This window comes from Sus scrofa, chromosome 17 (genome assembly GCF_000003025.6).
Source record: "Sus scrofa isolate TJ Tabasco breed Duroc chromosome 17, Sscrofa11.1, whole genome shotgun sequence".
In the NCBI taxonomy this organism is placed as follows: domain Eukaryota; kingdom Metazoa; phylum Chordata; class Mammalia; order Artiodactyla; family Suidae; genus Sus; species Sus scrofa.
Window position 1 is genome coordinate 991,363 of NC_010459.5, and position 23,204 is coordinate 1,014,566.

The 23,204-nt window shown below is 39.2% G+C and overlaps 1 long non-coding RNA gene across 3 annotated transcripts in view; it reads right to left on the bottom strand.

Annotated features, from left to right (window-relative positions):
• LOC102168194 overlaps positions 1 to 23,204 on the bottom strand; it is a 96,146-nt gene that overhangs the window by 26,355 nt on the left and 46,587 nt on the right. The window contains exons 1-2 of one of the 3 annotated variants that reach the window (XR_002339875.1): positions 10,967 to 15,629; positions 2,376 to 2,485 (exon numbers count right to left, since the gene is read on the bottom strand). This is a non-coding gene — a long non-coding RNA (uncharacterized LOC102168194). Of the gene's footprint in view, positions 1 to 2,375; positions 2,486 to 6,585; positions 7,578 to 10,966; positions 15,630 to 23,204 lie in introns of those variants that run through there. The other 2 variants (XR_002339876.1, XR_308603.3) reach the window with 2 other exon arrangements.

A 23,204-nucleotide genomic window follows, 5' to 3' on the forward strand; every position in this document is an offset into this window, starting at 1 on the left:
CTGAGAACCACTGCTCTAGAGCCTACAGTTACAGTGGAATTTCTGACATGCCAAGCATGTACCCCTTCAGCCTACGGCACTTATCGCCAAACTGTTCTCTATACTTAAACCAATTTACACTTCCATCCAGCTGGATGTTCCTCGTGGGGTTTTCATAGATACACTTTAGCAAGTTAAGGCAGATTCCTCTATTCTTGGTTTGCTAAAGGCAGTATGATGAATAGGTCTTGAAATTTAGCATATTAATTGTCTGACTCTATTAATTGTCTCCATATTCATTAATGTAGTGCATTTCACGTTTTCAAAAGATGTATTATCTTGCTTTCCTGAGAAAACTTCTCCTTGGCCTTGATGGGCTTTTAAAACAACATGTGTGATTTGGGTGCTATATTATTTTTGATGTCTGTTTGCAAGTGAAATTATCCAATAACTTTTTTCTTTCTTTTCTTTCTTCCTTTCTTTCGTCTGTCTTTCGTCTGTCTTTCTGTCTTTTGTCTTTTTAGGGTTGCACCTGTGGCATATATAGGTTCCCAGGCTAGCGGTTGAATCGGATCCATGCCACAGCCACAGCAATACGGGATCCAAGTCACGTCTGTGACCTACACCACAGCTCATGGCAACGCTGGATCCTTAACCCACTGAGCAAGGCCAGGGATTGAACCTGAGTCCTCATGGATATTAGTCGGGTTCGTGAACCACTGAGCCACGATGGGAACTCCACTTTTCTTTCTTTAATGTTATTGTCTAGTTTGTCTATTGAGCACTCAAAATGTGGCTAGTTGACTAAGAAATGAAGTTTAAAGTTGATTTAATTTTAGTTAATTAAAATTTAAATAACCATGTATGGCTAGTGGCTTCCATATTGGAATGCATAGTTCTAGAGTCACAAGGATGTACTGACTTACAGACATTAAAGAGAATAAAAAAGTCTCTCTTCTCTCCCATTCCTTCCTTTCCTGAACACAGTCCTAACAGCTGAGAGTGGGGGAGAGGGAGCCACTTTCTGATCAGTTACATGTCAATTGCTTTGATACTTGATTACATTAAGAAAGTCTTGTTAAAAATATAGTTGTGATTATGATATTGTGGTTACAATTTTCTCTTTAAGAGTATTTATCTTTAGATATGCATAATGAAATATTTGTGGCTGAAATGATAGGATGTCAGTAATTTGCTTCAGCAAAATCCAGTGGTGTCTGGGACAGGGCAGCCTGGAAATACAGATGAAATAGGACTGGTGGTAAGCAGATAATTACTGAAGCCAGCTGATAGGTGTATGAAGGTTCATTACAGTATCCTTTGTACCCTTATATATGTTTGAAATACTTTATAATACAGACTCTTAAAAAGAACTTATTAATTATCTGAATCTGTAAAGAGAAAGCTAGTATGTATCTTTGGCCAAAACCCACTTAAAACATGCAGTTAAATTTTCTTCTAAGTACTGTTTTAGCTGCACCATATTAATTTTTTATGTTTTGTTGTCAGTCTAAATATTTCTCATTTTACATATAAAATCTTCTTTGATCTGTGAATTACTTAAATACATGCTTTTAAAATGTCTAAACATTTTGGGGGGAGATTTATGATTTTCTTTTTAATTTTAAAAACTTGCATTTAGACAACATGGGGTTTTGTTATTTATTCTTCGGATTTTTTGCCTTTTGGCCTAGCATATGGCTAATTTTTGTAGATGTTTCAAGTGTACTTTAAAAGATGTTTATTCTCTAGTGTTTGGCTCTGAATAGGTTCACTAAATCAAGCCATTTTGCATTTTTTATATCTTCTACATCCTTACCAGTCCTGCCTGATCTATCTAACAGCACATATTAAGGGAGGTGTGCTAAAACTAAAAATTATTGCATTTTTAAAGAATTTCTCTATGTGATTATGATACAATTTTCTTTATTGTAGGTTCACACAAGTTTAGAAATATCACTTCCTGGTGAATTTTTCCTTTTATCATTTGTAATGAATAGTTTTAATCTCTTTCTTTATAAAACTCCTATTTTATATGCAGCTATAATTTTTAATTCTCTTAACTGTCATGTCACTTAGCCTCTAATACTTCTATATTTTTTTTTCCTCAGGGCTGCATTATAATAATCCCTCTCTCCCTCCCCATCATAGTATTTTCATTGATTAGGTATAGCTTCACTTTTCATAGGATTTTTTTTAACCTTAAATGTCTGTGTTCTTTATTTCTGGAATCTTTATTTGATAGCTTTTCAAATCTGATTGCTCTGTTATCATAGGGTCTTATTCTTTCTTATGAGTCTTAATTCCCTGTTTATGACTTTATTTTAAACAGCCTTTCTTTCCATCCTCTTTCAGATGGTTATTCCATTAACTGAATTCTCAGAAGTATAACTTACCCAGTGTTGTTTCTGTTGACTCTCACTGTGTCCTCTTATAAGATGGCATCTTTTACAATGAGCTCCTCTTTGTCAGGGCTTGTTTCAGGGAGACTCTTCTGTGGTACAAGCTGTCGGAAACATCATTTTAAGCAGGGTTAGATTTGCTCTGGTTAATGGCTCTACATTTTTTTTTCTAGGCTTGGTTTTCCCAGCGCTTTCCAATGTCTAGGCTATTGCAGTTTCAGATCACAAATTCAGGTCAGGTTCTGGTCTGTGGCTTTTGAGAGTCAGGGCTGAATTTTTTCCCTACAGATCCCTACCCTGAAGGAGATAAGCTTCCTTGTGGTTCCTCTGTACCACTGTGTGGAATCTTTTCTGGTCAACTTCTGGGGGCTAGGGGGCCTTGGTTACAACTCTTTCCTTGTGTGGACCCACAATCTTTTCTCGTACCCCTACTCAAGCACTAAACTCAACTCTGCACAACTGAGCCTGACATCCCAGAAAAGCACCACAATTAGGTTAATATTTGGTCTTAGTTTCTACACCTGACTCTAGTTCATCTGTGCTCCCCCTCCCCAGAAGTCTTTATTTAGATGTATACCCATTTGAATCTATGTTATCATGAGACCAAAGATTTCATCTGTTTTGTTCACTGCCATACCCCAAAGCCTGGATGAGAACCTGGTACAAAGTAGGAGCTCAGTAAATATTTGTCAAAAGAAATGAAGAAAATGAATGATCGTATCTCACCCTCTAGTGTGTGTACATATATGCTGAGGAGTAGAAGGAAATTTCTACATGTTTATAGTGGGATCCTTTTCAGACTGCCCAGCTGGCATGAAGGAGACATACCTGCAGAAACCAGGGTGCATTCTACTATACCACACATTGGGTGACATCCAGTGAAACTCTGATCCTATTAGTTGCCAATCCAATACCAAGCCCAGCCTTCACCCTCTTCCCGTTATTCTCCCATTTCCAGCCCACCCTTCCTGGTCATTGCTCCTTCCCCCCAACTCTACAACCAACACCCACCACCAACTCCAGCTCAACCTGAAACCTATCTCTTCACACCCTTCATCCCTCAATCTACTGCCTAGCCACAAATCCTGCCCCTACTTCCAAATGGAATATCCAACCAAGCACCCATTTAATCCAAACATCATAAGGCCATGGACTTGGCTTTACTCACTGCTCTGCCCTAAAGCCCAGGCGAATGCCTAGCACCAAGGAGGAACTCAGTAATATATGTTGAATACAACAAAGAATGAAAGCATTTACCACTTACACTGAAATACCATATGGTATAAATACACAACATGCATTCCAAAGCTTCTGCTTTAAAGTCAAACAAAAATAGCAGAAATATGCAGCCCAAAGTTTGGCTGTACAATTTTAAAGTAGCTTTTAAAAAGTTTTCTAATATGTGATGCTATTTCAAGTTCCCATGCCATTGTTTCTAATATAAAGCAAAGTAACAGACAAAAGCTAAGGAAAAGAAAATTTTTCTGATATGAAGAAGAGTAAAAATAGCAGAGAAAGATTCCGCTTTAAAATTTAGATGTGGCTTTAAAAAATCATGTTGAAATCCACCAGCCTCAGTTTCTAATTGAAAACTAAAGTCCAAAAGTAAAAAAAAAATGTTTCTTTACAGAAATCTTCCACCACATTTCTGGACCTGAAGTAGGAAAAAAAAATGGAGATCCTTTTTAGAAACTTGATCTTGTTTAACGTTCTCTAGCCTCGGTTTCTAAACAAATAAACAAAGTTTTCAAATCAAATAAGCCACAAAAATAGCAGCTCAAAGCCCCTAAGCAAAACTTTGCTACATGCTTTTCAAAACCCTACAAAGCTCAGTTTCCAATTAAAACAAACAATAAGAAGAACACACAAAGTTACATACAAACAATTTTTTCCTAAAAGAGACTTTCCCTATATTTTCTCAAACCTCCTCTCTAAAAGTTTTTTTTTAATATTTTTTTCAATTAAAAAAAAAAACCTCTTTGAAAAAATAAAAACCTATCTTCTACTTGGTTGGAACTGCAACTACAAAGAGCTAAAATTGGACCTGTAAATATGATCCCTTCCCCTCTAGCAGCTTTGAAGTAAAGGAACAAATAAGTATTCGGTAGGACCCAGGGGCTCCGTAGAGCTGAGCCCAGAAATGGAACCCTGTGCACACACTCCTGGGATCTACCTTCCCTCAGTAGATCTTCTAAAGGCATCTCTCAGGTGGCAGCTCCACCCAGCCCTCCTCTTCCTGCCTCATTCATCATCCTTGAGGACAAAGTATTCTGGAGCAGCAACTGGGGGATGTCAAGAAAATGCTAAGAATTTCAGAATCTCTTGATCATGTTGCGTTCTTCAGGACCTTCCAGAATGATCTTGTGTTTGGTTACAAAATAAATATAAGAAATAAAGCCTGTTTAAAGTTAACCCTGGGAGTTCCCTTTGTGGCTCAGCAGTAACAAACCTGATCAGTATCTGTGAGGATATGGGTTCAATCCCTGGCCTCGATCAGTGGGTTAAGGATCTGGCATTGCCATGAGCTGTGGTATAGGTCACAGAGGCGGCTTGGACCTGGCATGGCTGTGGCTGTGGTGTAGGTTGGCAGCTATAGCTCCTATTTGACCCCTAGCCTGGGAATTTCCCTGTGCTGCAGGTGTGGCCCTAAACAGAAAAAATTAAAATTTTAAAAAATTAAAAAAAAAGAACTGTGAATATGGTGCAGTCATGTCATCTGGAGGACATGCTCACTGAGAATTGACTAGGTAAAAATTTGGGTAAATTTTCATAGTTTTTACTGAAATAGTTTAAAAATGTCTTTTTTTTTCCAGTGGAGGAGCAGGTGTTTAAAAATATCTTCACAAAACCCATGGTAACAAATATTAAACATCCTAACAACCAGGAGATAAAACTACTCCTGGGGACTCCAACTCTGAAAGGAGCTGCCACCTTCGGTACCAGCACCCTCTCTCCCAGGGCCCTCTACAGGGAGCTGCTGCACTTAGCAAGCGTGCACCTCTCTCTTCTGGAAGTCAGACCTGAAGTCCGACCACCTCCTGGCTTAAGTTGTCTGAGCTTTGATCCCACCTTTACTCTGACTCTCCCTTGACTTCTCTCCCCTTTCCTGTGTTTCAGGACTCAGAAAATGGCTTGTCATAGACAGTTTATTTTTTATTAAAAAAACAAAGCCATTTTTTTTAAAGTGTTAGTATTCTATAGGCTTCTCCAGCTAGAAATTCTCTTATGGAAACAGATCTGGGAAAAAGTCCTGGTTGCTAAAATACTGTTATCCAGAGGGAGGGAAAAAAAAGATATTTTGACATCCTGTGAGTTTAATGTTGTGGAGAAATTAAATTTACAGAAGACCAGACACGTGCCTGCATTTTATGAGTCTGTCTCAATTTCTTGGGGTCATTCCCTGGAGGCCTCTGATGAAATTCCCAAGAGGCTGGGATTTGGAATGGCTTTGGGGCTGTTCACCCCAATAACTTAGTGATCTGCTGGTTCTCTGCTCCCTAGAGCCAAACTTTTAATACTTAAATAAAGACAGGAAATGTTCCTTCAAAGACTTAGGTCTTTGTCATCTAGGAAGTCAGAACAAAGAGGCCCACACAAGGGAGAACTTTCAAAAGATTAGAAATAAATCCACTGCTGTATATAGCACAGGAAACTACATCCAATCACTTGTGATGGAACATGATAGAGGGCAATGTGAGAAAAAGAATGTGTATGTATATGTATGTGTATATGTGTGTATGTGTGTGTGTGTGTGTGTGTGTATGTGTGTATAAAACTGGGTCACTTTGATGTACAGCAGAAATTGACAGAACATTGTAAATCAACTATAATAAAAATGTTTTAAAAATAAATTTTAGGAGTTCCCGTCGTGGCGCAGGGGTTAACGAATCCGACTAGGAACCATGAGGTTGCGGGTTCGGTCCCTGCCCTTGCTCAGTGGGTTAACGATCTGGCGTTGCCGTGAGCTGTGGTGTAGATTGCAGACGCGGCTCGGATCCCGCGTTGCTGTGGCTCTGGCATAGGCCGGTGGCTACAGCTCCGATTGGACCCCTAGCCTGGGAATCTCCATATGCCGCGGGAGCGGCCCAAGAAATAGCAACAACAACAACAAAAAAAGACAAAAAGACAAAAAAAAAAAAAATAATAATGAATAAATAAATAAATAAATAAATAAATTTTAAAATAGAAAGAAGGAAATCCACACCAGAAGCAGGAGACCAAGAGTTGGGTATGTTGTGTTTATTCTGCCAGGGGCCAGGACCAGACATCCAAGACAAAGTATTCCCCACTATTTGATAGTTAATTGCCTCCTCTTGCCTCCTATGCAGAAAACCAAAATCGAAATACAATTATTATTTATCTGCTGTTACTACTTCATAATCCTCCAATATATAATCCTCTTTATAATCAGAATGACTTCCTCACAGCCAACTGAGCAGACAACTCTTCCTGACTAGAAGAAACTCTCTGAGATCAGAGGTCACACGTGCCTGTCAGTGTAACAGCTCTCATTTCAGGACCTGGTGAGCATCTCTGTGACTGCTCATTTTCATTCCGTTCCAGATGGTTCTACCTTCTCTGTGTGTACGTGGATAATTAACCTGCCATTATTAGAAATACATGTTCCATTGGGGTGATCTATATACATAGCCTTTTAATTTTTACAACAGTTTTGCAAGCGAGGTATTGATTCGTTTTAGAGACAAGAACACAATTTCAAAAAACATATTATTGCTCAAAGCTAGAAAGCAGCAGAGTGAGGTTTAAATATAGATCTAACTTTAAAGCACTTGAGATTTTTCTGCTGTGCACTCCTGCCTCTTACATATCTTATGCAGAATATAAATTCCAGTTCAAGCCTTCCCCAGCTTCAACCAGTAGTGCACTGGAGCTGGCTTGTCAGAGCCCATTATGAGCATCTGTTCCCAGCTGCACATTCACTGGCTTGAAATGAGCCATGATGGAGATATTTACACCACAAAAACTGGCAAATACTACTACAAATCAGTGCTTTTCAGAGCGTTAATTTTTAAACATTTACCAACATTTACCACTGTCTTCAAACTATAGTGATCTCTTTCTTAGTTCCTGGTTCATACATTTTAGAACTAATTCTATGGCTTTCTAAATTTCACATCAACATTCATGCAGACCATGTAGCAAAGGAGTTAGCAAATACCTCAATCTCTTAGGCCCAAGATGCTATATAACAGAATTGGATTTTTAGTCTGAGAGTAAGATGCCATAGAAGGTGCTAAATCTACCACCAGGGGGAGCCTAATTCCCAAATAAATGCTCTCTGCCTCCTCTTTTGGAATATAGCAGTGATGCAAACGAAAAATATAGGACCTGGCTTTGTTAAATTTGTCAGAAACTCAAACATACAATAGAAATATAGATAAATATCATTAAAATAAATACAAAGTGGTGGAAAAATATCTGCATTACCTATGCTATTGGAAATAAAGGAGAACTTGGTACAAAAACATCTAGTAGAACCATCAAACGCAGAACTCAGAATTTTGAAGTTACAACAGTTTTTTTCAAAAAGAAAATCACTAAGGTACTCTGCATTCTGAATTCTCTTATTTGGGCCTATATATAAACTATCCAACTCTTAACAAATTCAAGGATATATTCTAACAGGCTTGGTCTTGGTTATGTGTTCATACCTGTACCAAACCCAGTGTTCCCTGGGCATGCATGACACACTGTGATTGGCCAAGCTTGGGTCACATGCCTCGACCCTGGTCAGGTGGAGAGGATTTTTTTACAGGAGAAGTGAGGGCTGGAAAGACACAAACCATAACCAGTATAACCAATGCAACCCAAACTAGGTTTTTAGATATAGTGCTTCCTATTCCAGCCTGGGTCTATAACATAGAGTTACACTTCCTGTACAGTCTCTAGTTGAGTGGTTGCTAGAAATTAGCCACCCTCAAGAATCCCCTCAGCCCTTTTTGAGAGCTTTGAAAGGTTCTTCCCCTATGTGTTCCAGAAAGAATTTTTCTGACTCCTGCTTCCCCATCTCAATCACAAGCTGTTGCCTCTGGTGTGGTGGTATTGGGGCTTTTTCAAGAAAAATGCTGCCTGGGTGATGCTACTCTAATCCTAACATCTACACTGGGAGATACAGTGCTGCTCTCAGATACAGGCCCCACAGGTGCTGGGAGAAGTGGCTACTCTTGCCATCCTGGGTCTTCCGCCTCCTAGCTGTGGGTGTTTTCACGCAGATTGCCTTGCAGCCAATCCACCTGGTGTCCTTCATTAATCCCGATGTATCCCTCATGTGCTGACATGAAATTAGCTTTCTCTAAATGGGTCTTGTCTCACTGTAATCTCTGGTCTGAGCAGTCTCTTTAGTCTACTCTTCTTACCATACACTCCTCTTTCCCTATGGCTATTTTCACAAGTGCCTACTTGATGCCTACTTGATTCCACATTGCCTTTATTTATGGAATACTTGCTTTAATATGAGCCATAATTCACCAATTAAAGATTAGGTTTTCCTGAAAAACCTGGAGAAACTAGCAGGTCTGAAACACTAAATTATTTCAGATGGAGTGAAAAAGTCACTTGATCAGGATCTGAGCAGAAGTTAATGTGAACCTGAAAGTCCCTTTTGCTTTTGATCCAGCTGCCCCCGGGAGCTGGTTAATAAACGTATGGAAATTTCTTCTAAAGGCTAAGCTCCTAACACATTTATCTCGAGGATGAACCTAGTGAGATGCACAACATTCTCTGTATTAGTTTCACTTAAACAGGATGCAGACCAGTGCAGCAGCTGACTTTATTCTGCATTCTGCACCTTGGTTACTTGGTACAATTGTTCAGCCTGGCTCTGCTGTGAAGAGAAAGATTTGTCTCTTGGGCTTTATAACAGATGGCAAGCCACAAGAGAAGGCAGATTCATTGTTTCATTTGTAAAAAAATCTGTCAAGAAAATTCCACTTATCTTATGAAAGACCCAACCTTCAGAACTGAGAGCACAGGTTCACAGAGGTGTTAGAAATACCTTGTGCTGCTTTGTTTTCATTGTTAGTATATTTTGAGTGCTGCTGAGGAAGGGGCCCTGGGCTCTAGAGTCAGACACTGGCTCAAAACCCTACGCCACCTAAAGTTGTGTGTCCATGGAAACATGTTCACCTCATATATAAAATCAGGATCGTGACAACCACCTCTGGGGGCTGGTTCTTCTATGTGAGTCAAGGTTCTTCTATTTATATCAATCACATAAAACAGTGCCTGGAATCTAGAAGGTGATCAATAACATGAAATCCCTTCCTATGATCTCCATGGATTCATTAAATCAGCATTTCCTGAAGTGCGCCTGATCAATACCAGGATTTTAATAGTTATCACACAAAGAAAACTTTATGTGATTAAGTGTGTTTGGGCAAAATGGGTTATACGAAGAGCAAATAGGTTACGGATTTTCTGCGGTTTCTGCTTCCTTTTTAAACTGCAGGACATCTGGGAGACATTTCTGTGGATTTCTAGGGAAGTATTTCCCAGTCTTACTTGAGTATGGCGTCCTTTTATCACAGAACTCCAGCAATCTGTGTGGAACATTCAGGGCAATATTGAGTTATACTTCATCAGAGAAATAAGTCTCTCAGCCACTGCCCCTCTTGTACCCAGTATTATGATGAGACTGGTTCTCAAATATTTTTTAAAAGAATTTTAACTTTTTCTCATTAATGTTAATATACTAGAAGGAAAAAGACAAGGGCTTGCTCTAAACCACAGATATATTTTTCTCATTATTAAAACAATTGGGGCCCAGATATATGTACACATTTTCACAGAGTTCTAGAAATTAAAAAAAAAAAAAAAGGAATAAGCCCCAAAGGCTATTCAGTCTTATTCCTGGCAAGGCAGGGCTCCTTTCATTGTGATGTTTTCTGACTCTTTGAGGCTAATGTATAGCCAGTACTCAGAAATAGAGTTTGCTTTCATCACCCCATGTGCAAGTGGAGTGAGGCTTTTTCTTTTCTCTCACTTGGAATAATGAGGACTCAATAAGACTCTTCTGCTTGGAGAAGGTTCTAGCTACTTTCACCTTCTTACAAATGAGCAGGGGAGTAAAAAAAAAAAAAAAAAAAAGCAGCCTCATTGAAGGAAGGGGAGGGCAAGGAGACAGAGGGAGCCCCGCTGCCTTCGTGGACATACAACCTGCACAAAGGGACTTGGCTTGCTTTAATGCTGTGATATCATTGTTTTGACCTTCTTAATACTTTTTCAACAAATGGTTCCAACATTTTTATTTTGCAGTGAGCCGCTAGAATTACGTAGCTGGTCTTGAGGGGAGAAACTAAAGAGAGGGTGTGACCCTTTCAGTGTTGGCTGGAATCTAGCACTGAGGTCATATTTGCTTAGAGCAAATGCCACAGAAAGAACAAAAAATTTGATCGTGCTAAACTGTGTAGCAGTCAAAGGACAAACTGAAGTGATAAATACATATTTTGTGGGTCAGGCTTTCTGAAGTAATGAAATACTTGATTCATTAGCCCTCTTCTGAATGCCTGAGGAACTTACAGAACTGGAAAGAGCAGTCTGGGGGTTACTGACTTTGTAATACAAACCTTAATTTACTCAGCTGTCAAGTTCCCTTATGAAGAGTCACCATGGTGATGTCTACAGCACCTGCCAATCCCTTCTTCACACCATTTATTTGGAGAGTAAGTAGTTGAAGCCTACTCTAAAAGGAAATACAAAAGAGCAATCTTTTAGCCGTCTTGGATGAACTACCCATTAGGATGACCATGTTCAAAGCATATCCAGATCAAAATTATAATCCCAACGTTTTTCCTTTTTACTCCTTAAGGATATGTGGGGGCATTATATAGGCATATTTTAAAACATTATAGATACTGAGATGAAAACTGTAGAACATAAAAATATTCAGGGAATTTGATTTTTAAAAACTGGAGTTTATAACATGGACCCAAGAATAGGCTGTGTGTTTCCTAGTCAGTTCCATAAGAGAATTAAATAAAAGAGAAGAGTTTTCATCATTGGGCCAAAGTGGAAGAACCCTCTTGGGAGACTGGAACATTGCCTGTGGGGAGAAGGGAAGACAATCAAGAGAATGTCTTGTCACGACCGTCGTAATAAGAGCACTTCACAGATGGAGAGGTCAGTGGTGACAAGAGCATCAAATCTTGGAGTGAGGGGCAGGGAACACACAGAACAGGCAGCTCGTTCTCGCCTCTCTGCTTAACTTTTCCTTTTCTGTCTGAGAAACGTTCCCTCTTAACTAGTCCTTCTGGGTCTTGATATCTCTTGTGATCAAAGTCTCTTTACTCAATGTCTGTTAAAGTATGGATCTGTTGAGGCTTATATTTAAGCTTTGTTTCTTTTTCCTTGCCTCATGAACACTGGGGTACTGATCGTGGGAGGAATAAGAGATTCAAAATGTGAGGATGTGATGGTGACAAATGTTATAGGGAGACAGGGGTTAGGATCCTATATAACTAATTGCTATCTATCTGAAATTTGCTGTTTCCATATGTTAACAGGATTGTCCCTTTCCATGCGTTAACAGGATAATCCAACATATCTGAGGATGCTGAATCCAACATTTAAAACAGATAAAAACCAATTGAACTAATAATCAAATAAAAGTACTATTTGCTATAGAGAATACTATTTATTGAACTTTCATCAATGACCTGAATTTTATCAGATAAAATTGTTTTTTGAGTGTCATTATATTTAAGCTTTGGAATAGAGAGTCATTTTTTAATTTGAAGTCTGTGTATTATTTTAATGATGGAACACATTGTCCTTAGTTATTTTTCACAGGCCTTTTAAGTGCAATACTTTAAGTTTTACAAAAATAACTAAGAAAATTGAAAGGCAAAGATTGAAAATAAAAAAGCACTCTAACAGATTAATGGGGAGTAGTCAGCTGAATGAGTGAAAATAGAAATAATTAACTTGTGTTAATTTTACCATTTTCAATCGCAGAAACTAGTTAAGAAGTATTATCCCCTTTCTATCGATTTACCATTAGATCATTAAATTAGCTTGTGCACCTTTTCAGCTCTGTAGACCTTCATTTCTTTACCATCAGCTTTATCCGGGGCCCCAGGGCTAGAGCACAGTATTCCTTCTCCAAAGTCATAAACCAGATGACTCTGGACCATATTCGTGAATCTTTATACGACTTAGGTCCCAGACTCCCAAGAACACTTGACTATAAGGCTCATGAGCTCAAGAAAGAGCTTGGGGCTCAAGGGAGAGCCCTGGAGGCATTTGAGGCAGATGAAGATAGAGATCTGGGTGCAATTTTCCAGGGAGAACATAAAAAGAAGGAAAGAAACTTTGGACATAAGCCTAGAAAATGTCTGAGTTTAAGGGAGGAGAAAAACAGAAGTCCATAAAGAGGTTAAGAAATGAATAGTCAGAAAGGTAGGAAAAAGTGGGGATCCAAGGAACCAAGGTAAGAGGAAGCTTTTTGAAAAAAAAGTTAAAGCCAAATTTGTATTTCTCCTGAGATGGTGGTCATAGTATCTCTGGATTCACAATTTGCCCTGGGAAGAGAGGGTAATTTTTAAGATTTTTACTTAGAGTAATAATCGGGATCCAGGAATATTGCTTAATGTTTTGAAAAAAGTCTAAAATTTTTTTGGAAGAGAGTGGAAAACATACAAGCTATACAGAGTAGAAAATAAAGGAGAACTTCTCAGATCTCTTCCAAATAATTTCTTTGAAAAAAAACATGATGGTTTTCTAAAAGGGTCAGCAGCCTATGAGACTCATAATCAACAAAACAGACTGCCTTTATTAATATATTGTCTCTACCTTGAAGCATTTTGATGACGTCAGAAATAACATATTTCCCCACGAAATTCGTATCTACCACTTCTTACTCTGCCCATTAAAAACCACAGTACTACATACCAAGAAGCCTCTGCTATCCATCAATAGAAAGTTGTCTGTGTTCGCTAGAGTTAAAATAAATGAAAGGTCAATTATTTGGTACCCTTAGTGGTATGAGAAGGAAAATAGCAATGAGTCAGTTTCTCCCTCTCTCCTGTCCTGCTTTTTATCAGTCATTCAACAATTATTTGAGAATATTCCTTAGCATGGTCACCAAGCTAGAGATCGGGATGCATAAATGGCCAGAGTGAGATCGATGCCGCTTTCAAGAATAAGAGACAAATGAAGAGGGAGCACCACCCTTTCCTGAGGATCTTGTGTGAGCCGGACACCCTGCCAGGCCCTTTATGGACCATATCACCAGGCAGATCCAGGATTTTGCAGGTCTAAAACATACAATCTGGGGTCTTCCTTAGCAAAATGCATGTAAATTACAAAAACAATATTAGGTATCCACTCCCTTCCTCTTTCCTTCCCTCCAGCTGAAAGTCTCAAACATTTAAAAATCCTAAATTCTTTCCCATTTAATAAAAATGTCTTCCAAATGTAAACGTGCTGAGAAAAAAAATCATGAAGTAGAAAACGTGTCTGATTAACAATGTGAGAAAGGAATAAGCATAACCCTTTGGGAAAGAATTAAAAAGAAAAATAACTTGGCAGGATGGAAAAATGTAGCCCATTATCTTAGCAATAGTGAAGAAATGTGTGTTTTTTTTTGGTGAATAATACATAATTTCTTCAGTTCAGATTGTTATCTCTGTATTTCATTTTTCTTTTGTAAATAGACATAAATTAATTATCACCATCCCTTTGCTGAGGATGTTGCTCAACAATCAGTTATAAGTTTCAGAAAAAAATCCAGCAGGAAAAAAACTATAGTAGAGATGTAGATTCCTCCCCCCAAAGCCAAAGGATCCTTGTGAACTGGACCTGAGGAAGAACTACTCAGCTGGTTCATGTCCATCCTAATTGTTGAACTAAAACCCGTAGGGAATCTAATTGTTTGAAATATGGTGTCATTAAGCTCCTTACTATTTGAACTTCAGTCCTGCTCCTTGTAGAACAGAATGGGATGTATGTAAGCACAGGAAGGAACAGTCCAACCCAGAACGGATGACTGAAAGCCCAGACGTCATCCGACTTTCAGAGCTAAACCAAAGATGACCACATTTCCTCTACCTCTGCTACCTGAGTCAAGCTTCAGAGCTTTCCTACAAATACAAGATATCTCCCTGATCTGAGTCTTGCAAGCGTCTTCCCTAAGCTGTTTCTTATGTACATTGTTATTGGTAAGCGATCTGTTGACACTGGGCCCAGGAGCAGACATGAATTCTGTAGAACTAAGACTAACTAGGGATCTTCCAGATTCCATCTCCACTGGCTGCACCAGTGAGAAGTCATGCACAAAAACACTTTTGGAAAATGGAACAGCAGTGAAGATAAGAGTAAAAGAAAATTGAGGAAGAGAGGACACGGGCAAATAAAGGACCTACTCATCTTTCAAGACTTGTTCTGTGGCTCTACAAAACCTTTCTAAATCCCTCTCCACCCCAAGCGGAATGACCTTCTTCTTTGAGACCCACTGTTCCCCACACCCCTTCTGTCAAAGCATATGTAACCCTTGGTTGCATTTATCATTCACAAAGTTTTTTTTTTAATAAACAAGGCATTAAAATGAATGAACAAATGAAGGAAAATAAAAGACAATATTCTTACACTGAGGGTTTTTTTTTCTTCTCAAAATAATCATGACTAATTGGTAAAAGATCATACTCAAAAAGAAAAAAAACAAACCGCAGAATCTTAGTATTATGAATTATCTTAGTCTGAACATTAGGGAAGTTATCTCTGCCAAATTTTAAAATACAGTTTCAAATATTTCATTGATTTGATCTGACCCTCGTAAGGCATATAAACTCTTGGTGTGTCTCTTTATTTCTAGTTGGAACCTTGCTTCAGAGAGAAATGTTTTGTAGATAATTAAACTCCTACTTATACAAAGAATTCATACAAAAAGATGACTCAGAATTTTGGGGTATCATAAATAAAGACATGCTACTACCCAAGATCCTGATGTTTATAAGCTTTTCAGAGATTTGAAAATTAGAAAATTTATGTTCGATACAGAAAACAATAATTGCATTTAAATATGACTAATTATTTGAAATCTGTTATCTATCTACCTACCCACCTACTTCTCTATCATGTATCTATATCTGACTGTCTATCTAAAATTGTATGATAATATGATATATTAGAATATGAAAATATGGAGTTCCCGTTGTGGTTCAGTGGGTTAAGAACCTAGCTAGTATCTGTGGTGATATGGGTTTGATCCCTGGCCTTGCTCAGTAAGTTAAGGATCTGGCATTGCCACAAACTGTGGTGCAGGTCGCAGATGTGGCTCCGATGTGGCAGTGCTGTGGCTGTGGCGTAGGCCAGCAGATGCAGCTCTAACTCGACCCCTAGCCTGGGAACTTCCATATGCCACAGGTGTGGCCCTAAAAAAATATGAAAAATTTGAGTATATTCCTTTGCTGGGAATAATGACTCTCCAGATGTTTTAGATTTTAAGAAATGAGCATGTAGTTAAGACGTGTTCAATAATATTTCAGTTATTATAGACCATCTGCTATGTTCCTGAACTGTCAAGTTAGAGCATGTTTCAGAAGCCATAAATATCTCAGTTGTGTTCTTTCTTTGGGACTATTAGTGTGCGTGTGTGTGTGTGTGTGTGTGTGCTCGCGCGTGCGCATGTGTGCGTGTGCATGTGTGTGTGTGTGTGTGTGTGTGTGTTGGAGTAGTGATAAAAAGTAAAGGGAGACATGATAGTTCCAAATTAGGTACAGAGGGGGAGGAAGGACCAAGGTTTTGCTCAAGTGTCTTCAAGTGAATTGCTTTTTTCATCTCACACATTTTTTTCCAAACTTTTTCATATTATTCAATCTTTGAAACATAATAGAGCAAAAATATTTACTTAATATGTATTTACTTACCTTTATTTACTATATAATAATTCTGAGTAACTGCTCCTCTAAAGTTAAAGCCCCTTGACTATTTGGTTTAAAATGGAACCTACCCTGTGTGTATTTTGGCATTGTTTTGGGGAGATCTATCTATGTATCTGTCCGGAATGTTCTATAACCACATAGAACATGGTTCTCTAGTGGAATCTAAATATAAATTCTTGGAAATTTGAAGGTTCTGTGAGAAATGCTAACATTTTTTTGTTTTCACTCTGTGAGAATTTTTCTCTTGAGGGGGCAAATATTTCTTTAAAAGGATGCAGAACGCACTAGCCACAAGAGAAAACATAGGTCCATCTGAACTAAGTCAAGAATGTCTTTTCAAAAACAAAAACACCATTAAAAGAATGAAAGGCATGCTAAAGTCTGGGCAGTATATATATCTGTTCAAGGATTCCTTTCAGATAGAAACCCTACAATTCAGTTTTAAAAAGGACAACCCAACTCTGAAAAAGAGGGCAAAATATTAAAACAGGCTTCCCCAAGGAGATATCCAAATGGTCAATAAGCATATGAAAAGGTTCTCAACATTGTCATTAGTGAAATAAAAATTAAAACAATGAGATGTAGTATACACTCTCTAGAATGGCTAAAATCTAAAAAGTTGAGAATATCACGTGTCTCATCCCAGCTGGGATGAGTCTGAATTTTTCCACTTGGGGAACGTAGCAGTTTCTACTGAACACCTGCATATATCCTATCCTATGACCCAGAAATTCCACTCTTATTTCCCCTAGAGAAATGAATGCATACGTTCACCTAAGACATCTATAAGACTTGGACATAAGAGCCCGAATGGAAATATGCCATCCACAGAAACAGATTCGTAGTTTGGTATAGTCATCAGTAAAATACAGCAACACATCAATGAAAAAGAACAAACTACCAGGGACATGGTTCAGTCTTAGAGATATAATGTTGAGAAAAGTAGCCAGACTCAAAAAAGCATGTCTTGGAGTTCCCAATATGGCTCAGCAATAACAAACCCAACTAGTATCCATGAGGACGCGGGTTCCATCCCTGGCCTCACTCAGTAGGTTAAGGGTCCGGGCGTAGCCTTGAGCTGTGGTGTAGGTTGCAGATGTGGCTTGGATTCAAACTCTAGCCTGGGAACTTCCATATGCTGTGGGTGCAGCCCTAAAAAGACCAAAAAAAAAAAAAAAAAGTATGTTCTAAAAGAGTCCATTTATGTAAACTTCGAGAACCAGCAAAACTAGTCTACAGTGATAAAATCACAACAGTAGTCAGCTCTGCAGGGTTCAGTATTAGTTGAGAGATGTCATGAGGGAGCTTTGGAAGGTTCTGGAAATGTTTTATAGTTTCATCTGAATGGTAGTTACATAAATATACATGTATGTGGAGTTCCCATCGTGGCGCAGTGGTTAATGAATCCGACTAGGAACCATGAGGTTGCGGGTTCGGTCCCTGCCCTTGCTCAGTGGGTTAACGATCCGGCGTTGCCGTGAGGTGTGGTGTAGGTTGCAGAGACGGCTCGGATCCAGCGTTGCTGTGGCTCTGGTGTAGGCTGGCGGCTACAGCTCCGATTCGACACCTAGCCTGGGAACCTCCATATGCCGCGGGAGCGGCCCAAGAAATAGCAGAAAAAAAGACCAAAAAAAAAAATATATATATACATGTATGTAAAATTAATTGCATGGTATACTTAAGATTTGTGCAGGTATAACTCAATAAAAATATTTTTTAAAGCAAGGATAGAAAATAAAAGCAGAGCAAGATCCATCAAGTTTGAGAAACTGTGCTATAGCAAACATACTATCTTTATGCACAAGAGAAGAAAAACATTAATATTGAAGAGAAAATTATTTTAAAAAAACTAGAAATGCATGTTGTTAAATATACATTATCTTAAATAGAAAATTTGTTGGCATTATAAATATCCCCTGTTAGAATAGATTTACATATTAAATAACATTCCCAAGTCTCTTACAATTATAAATGCAGTTAGTTTTATTTGCATAACTTGACTTTAGAAAGGAGCTCATGTCTACTATGCCATTCTAAAATAAATCTGGATCTCTTCCCTGTGTCATTTTCACTTCATTAATTAGCATCTAATTTATAAGCATCTCAACAGTTGAAGCATTCTTGCAAATAGGGCAAACGAAAATAAGTCTGGACATATTTAAACATCTTGGCAATGCAAATGGCCCTTTCCCATCCTATTTGATCATTTTAAAATCTCTTCCCCTATTAAGCTTTCCTGACCTGCTTAATCACAAGTAATCACTCCATTCTTCATGTTCCTGTAACATTTTGTTCTAATGTCTATTGTTGCACCTGTTCCTTTATAAATACTATTTGCTAAATTGGGAGTTCTTTGAGGACAGAGAACAAGCCTTATCAAATGTTCTTTTCAATTTTTAACATTATGGGGAACATTTTTAGCTTTATTGGTATATAATTGACATGGAACAAAATTGGATACATTTAATATATACTTTTTTTTTTTCAACTATGTTCCCCACACTGTACATTTTTCTACCCCTGGCTCATTTGTTTTGCAACTAGAAGTCTGTACCTCTTAATCTTCCCATCCCCCTCTCTCTCTCAAGCCTCATTAATCTTTTAATGCCTTTGGCTTGTGCACTGTGGGCATTTAATACATGTCTGTTGAATCATGAAATGTCTTAATAGATGATTCGGTTTAGAAACGTCCTGAGGGTCTTGGAATGTATTTACCAACTTTGAAAATAAAGACTGCAACTCTGCCACTGATTCCCTCAACTCCACACCCTTGCTCACAGTTCAACTTCAGCTTTTGTTTCCAACTAGGCCACCTGAAGTATCCCCCTCCACTCAAACTTTCTCCAGGTTGATCTGTCTTTTGGTTCCATTTGGTGCTGGCCAAGAGAGGGACTTGGTTGTGGCACTAGGTTCTCTGCCTCAATCCCCTCCCACACACCACATTCATTCAGGATACAGAGTCTGGCTGCTCTGGGCTATGCTGAGGGTTAGAAGCAGGCCTCCTGAGGGCTGAGAGAGTCGACCTTTACCCCACTCTCCTTACTCCTGCTAAAGCGCAAATTATTCTTGCCCACCCATTGGAGTCATTCTGACTCCAAGTGATCTTCAAAGGGCAATAAACAGCTGGTCCAAGATCAAAGATGGTAAGAATGACAATTAGGATTTAAGTTCCTTCACTCTTATTTTCCTTCAAACCTGTAATGAGGTTTTGTAATAGATCTAGACACAGGTACCGGAGCTTTTCGAAAATTCACCTTACACCACTTCACTTTGACAAAAGACCTGCACAAGTTGCTGTTTTTCGCTAACTGAAAGAAATCCAAAGATGACATTCTCTTTTACCAAAAAAAAAAAAAAGGTGAAAAGTGAAAATGGCATTCAGGTGGGATGGTCTGGAAATTTGGGGTTAATAGATGCAACCATTGCCTTTGGAGTGGATAAGCAATGAGATCCTGCTGCATAGCACCAGGAACTATATCTAGTCACTTACGATGGAGCATGATAATGTGAGAAAAAAGAATATGTACATGTATGTGTGGCTGGGTCACCATGCTGTAGAGTAGAAAATTGACAGAACACTGTAAACCAGTTATAATGGGAAAAAAATCATTTAAAATAAAAAAATAAATAAAATGGCATTCAGTGTTTGTTTTGTAGCAGCCTTTGTAGAGGCAGCACCCACGCCCAGCTCCTTCCCTGGGAACCACACTCAGTATCTCAGCATCAAGTCGTCATAGCTTAGAATTGTGCCTGTGGGCATCTGTGCTTTATCTCGATTTATTTTGAGCATCTGTTAATAAGATATGTCCTAAGGTAATTGCTTCCTTCCTTTATGCCATTTCAGCTTAGGAAAGATTTTGTAGGAAGACTCCACTTTCAGATAGCAGGGGAAAACCTGTACAAGCCATTAGGTGAGTGGTCTCACCTCCCACTGCCTCACTCAGTCCTCACTAGACCCCAGCAGGAGTCTTGGGTGGGAAATGGAAACCACCAGTCATGAGCTTGGTGTAAAGCTTATGAACCTGCCTTTTAAATATCAGGCTGGCTCTCTGGGCTTTACCTACTGCCAGACCATGCATATCTGCATTCTGCTCATCAGGCCTAAGACAGTTTGGCCCTGGCTGCACACATCTCTGTAACCTTTGAGTTCCCTGAAGGAAAGAGAACCATATCTTGTATCTCTATATTCCCAGTGCTCAGCACTGTACTAGGCCTGGGAAAAGGCACCTCGAAAATGCTGATCAAGTGAGTTGACTGATTGATTTGCTTTCAGCTCCACATTCAAGGATGGAGAAGGTGAATAAAATCCAGAAAGGTTGGTCCGACAGTCATGGGGGACGGTTCTCCTCTGCTCCACTGTCCCTAGGTCTCAAGTCTGCAGGACTGGGGGCCTGAGCTTCCCCATGGCTTCATCTGGCTTTCAAAGGGGTGAGGAGGGAGCTTGGGTCAGAGCTGGACTTACTCCCAGCGCATGATGAACTTTGCAGCAGAGCCAGATGCCATGGTGAGGTTAACTAATATGATGATAACTGAGTCAAATCAAACCAGTAACAATTTATCGAGCAACTAGTATGTAGATACTGTAGAGAGAATAAAAGGGGGTATGATAGAAAGAGGAATAAAAGCAAACTGCTACCATATATTTCTAGAGTTTGGAGAAAAGTCTTTTGGTCCTTATCCTCTTCAAAGTCATCTACTTCGATTAAAATGCAATCCTGAGGAGTTCCCGTCGTGGCTCAGTGGTTAACGAATCCAACTAGGAACAATGAGGTTGCGGGTTTGATCCCTGGCCTCACTCAGCAGGTAAAGGATCCGGCGTTGCTGTGAGCTGTGGTGTAGGTTGCAGACATGGCTTGATCCCGAGTTGCTCTGGCTGTGGTGTAGGCTGGCAGCTACAGCTCCAATTAGACCCCTAACCTGGGAACCTCCATAAGCCTCGGGAGCAACCCCAGAAAAGGCAAAAAGATAAATACACACATACATACATACATACATAAAATAAAATAAAATAAAATAAAATGCAATCCTGGCCCTAAATGACATGAACAATAGTTGGCAGTTAAAAACAAACAGAGCAAAAATTCACTTGCTCTTTTGCCTGAGATGATCACTACAAAGACTCCACCAGTTGTCCCTGATCTTGGAGGAGCCCTTTGCCTCCATGGAAGGGGAAGAGCCTATGACAGGAAGCCTTGCCTGCAGCTGTTCCAGGCACTGGCTACAAAAACCTTGTCACCCTCTGGGCTACAACCCAGACCTTCCCTGAGTATCGGTCAGGCAGGGAAGCCGGAAGCAGGGCCTGGGGGTGGGAGGGCATCTCTTCTCAGGGATGCAGCAGGCTCTGGGGGTAGAAGAAACAGGGAGGTTAGACCTGCTCCTGACCAGCAGGCAAGAGGAAGTTGTTTTCTTTCTCTCTAGCTAACCATCTGTGACCTGTGAGTCAGAGAATCAGGCTCATTATTTCTGCTCAAAAAACAAAAAAACAACAACAAAAAATACATCTTTTGAACCCTGGTTGTTTTAGTTGTGTTTTTGTATGGTCCAACAGAAAATGTCTAAGGAGAATTAAATCCATGCCAATTCTAAATGCTAAGTGGATGCACTTGATGTACAAAAAGGAGCATATTTCTGAGCTCTGCAGTATAATGAGCAGTTCGACATCAAGGTGGAGAGTCAGGGATTAAAAAACAAAACACTAAATAATGTGTATGTAATTAGTATCATTAGCAAACTCACCGTATCCTGGGCAGCACTGAGATAAATCACCACCTAGCATCCAAATGACCAACAAAACAAAAACCAAGAAAGGAAAAAAAAAATCATAATTTTAATTGATTTGGTAGAGTTCATGCACTGTAGCTTAGTAATATACATAGTTACAAAATGACACTATTTAAAAAATAAGATCTGTGCCAATAAAAATGTATTTCTCATGCTCTCCTTAGGGTTGCAATGCCTACAAAAGCAATAATTTTTGAGAAAGTAAAGTCAGAGTTGTCAAATGCAAGTCAATATACTTTTTTTTCTCTTTAAAATTACTACCTGCAGGGAGTTCCCGTTGTGGTACAGTGGTTAATGAATCCGACTAGGAACCATGAGGTTGTGAGTTCGATCTCTGGCCTAGCTCAGTGGGTTAAGGATCTGGCGTTGTTGTGAGCTGTGGTGTAGGTCACAGATGTGGCTCGGATCCCACGTTGCTGTGGCTGTGGTGTAGGCTGGTGGCTACAGCTCTGATTAGATTCCTAGCCTGGAAACCTCCATATGCCACGGGAGCGGCCCTAGAAAAGGCAAAAAGACAAAACAAACAAACAAAAAATTACTACCTGCAGCCTCTCTCAGTGTTATGAATACTGAATTCTTGCTTTAGTTGATGATGTTCCAGACAAGCCTTCCTCAGAGTGTCTGATGCATAGATCTGATCACACACAGTTCATTCACTCCTTCCTTATATTTTAAGGAGGCACTTGGGGCGGGGTTCCCTGGTGGCTCAGTGAGTTGAAGATTTTCCATTGTCACTCGATCCCTGGCCCCAGCACTTCTGCATACTGCAGGAGCCACTAAAATTAAAATAAATAATAATAAATGAAGACTAAACAAGGAGGCACTTGGGGATCAGAATACAATGTCCGGATTCTGGATTTTGCTCTCCCACTAACCGTGGTTCTGTACTAGTTACATCACCTTTCTGACTTCAAATTCCTTCACTTGTAAAATCATCTGTAAAGTTACATCATTATATTGTAGCATCTCCAGGTGAAATTAAGATTACTTAATTTCATGTCAAACAGGTAATGTCAAGATCCTCCCAAATAAACCAGACACTGCAGAGACTCTGTTAACTCTGGCCACGTGTCAACTACCAAACACACATGAGCCTCTAACACCAATACTCAGTGATCAAATTGATTTTGTTAAGACATAGAGA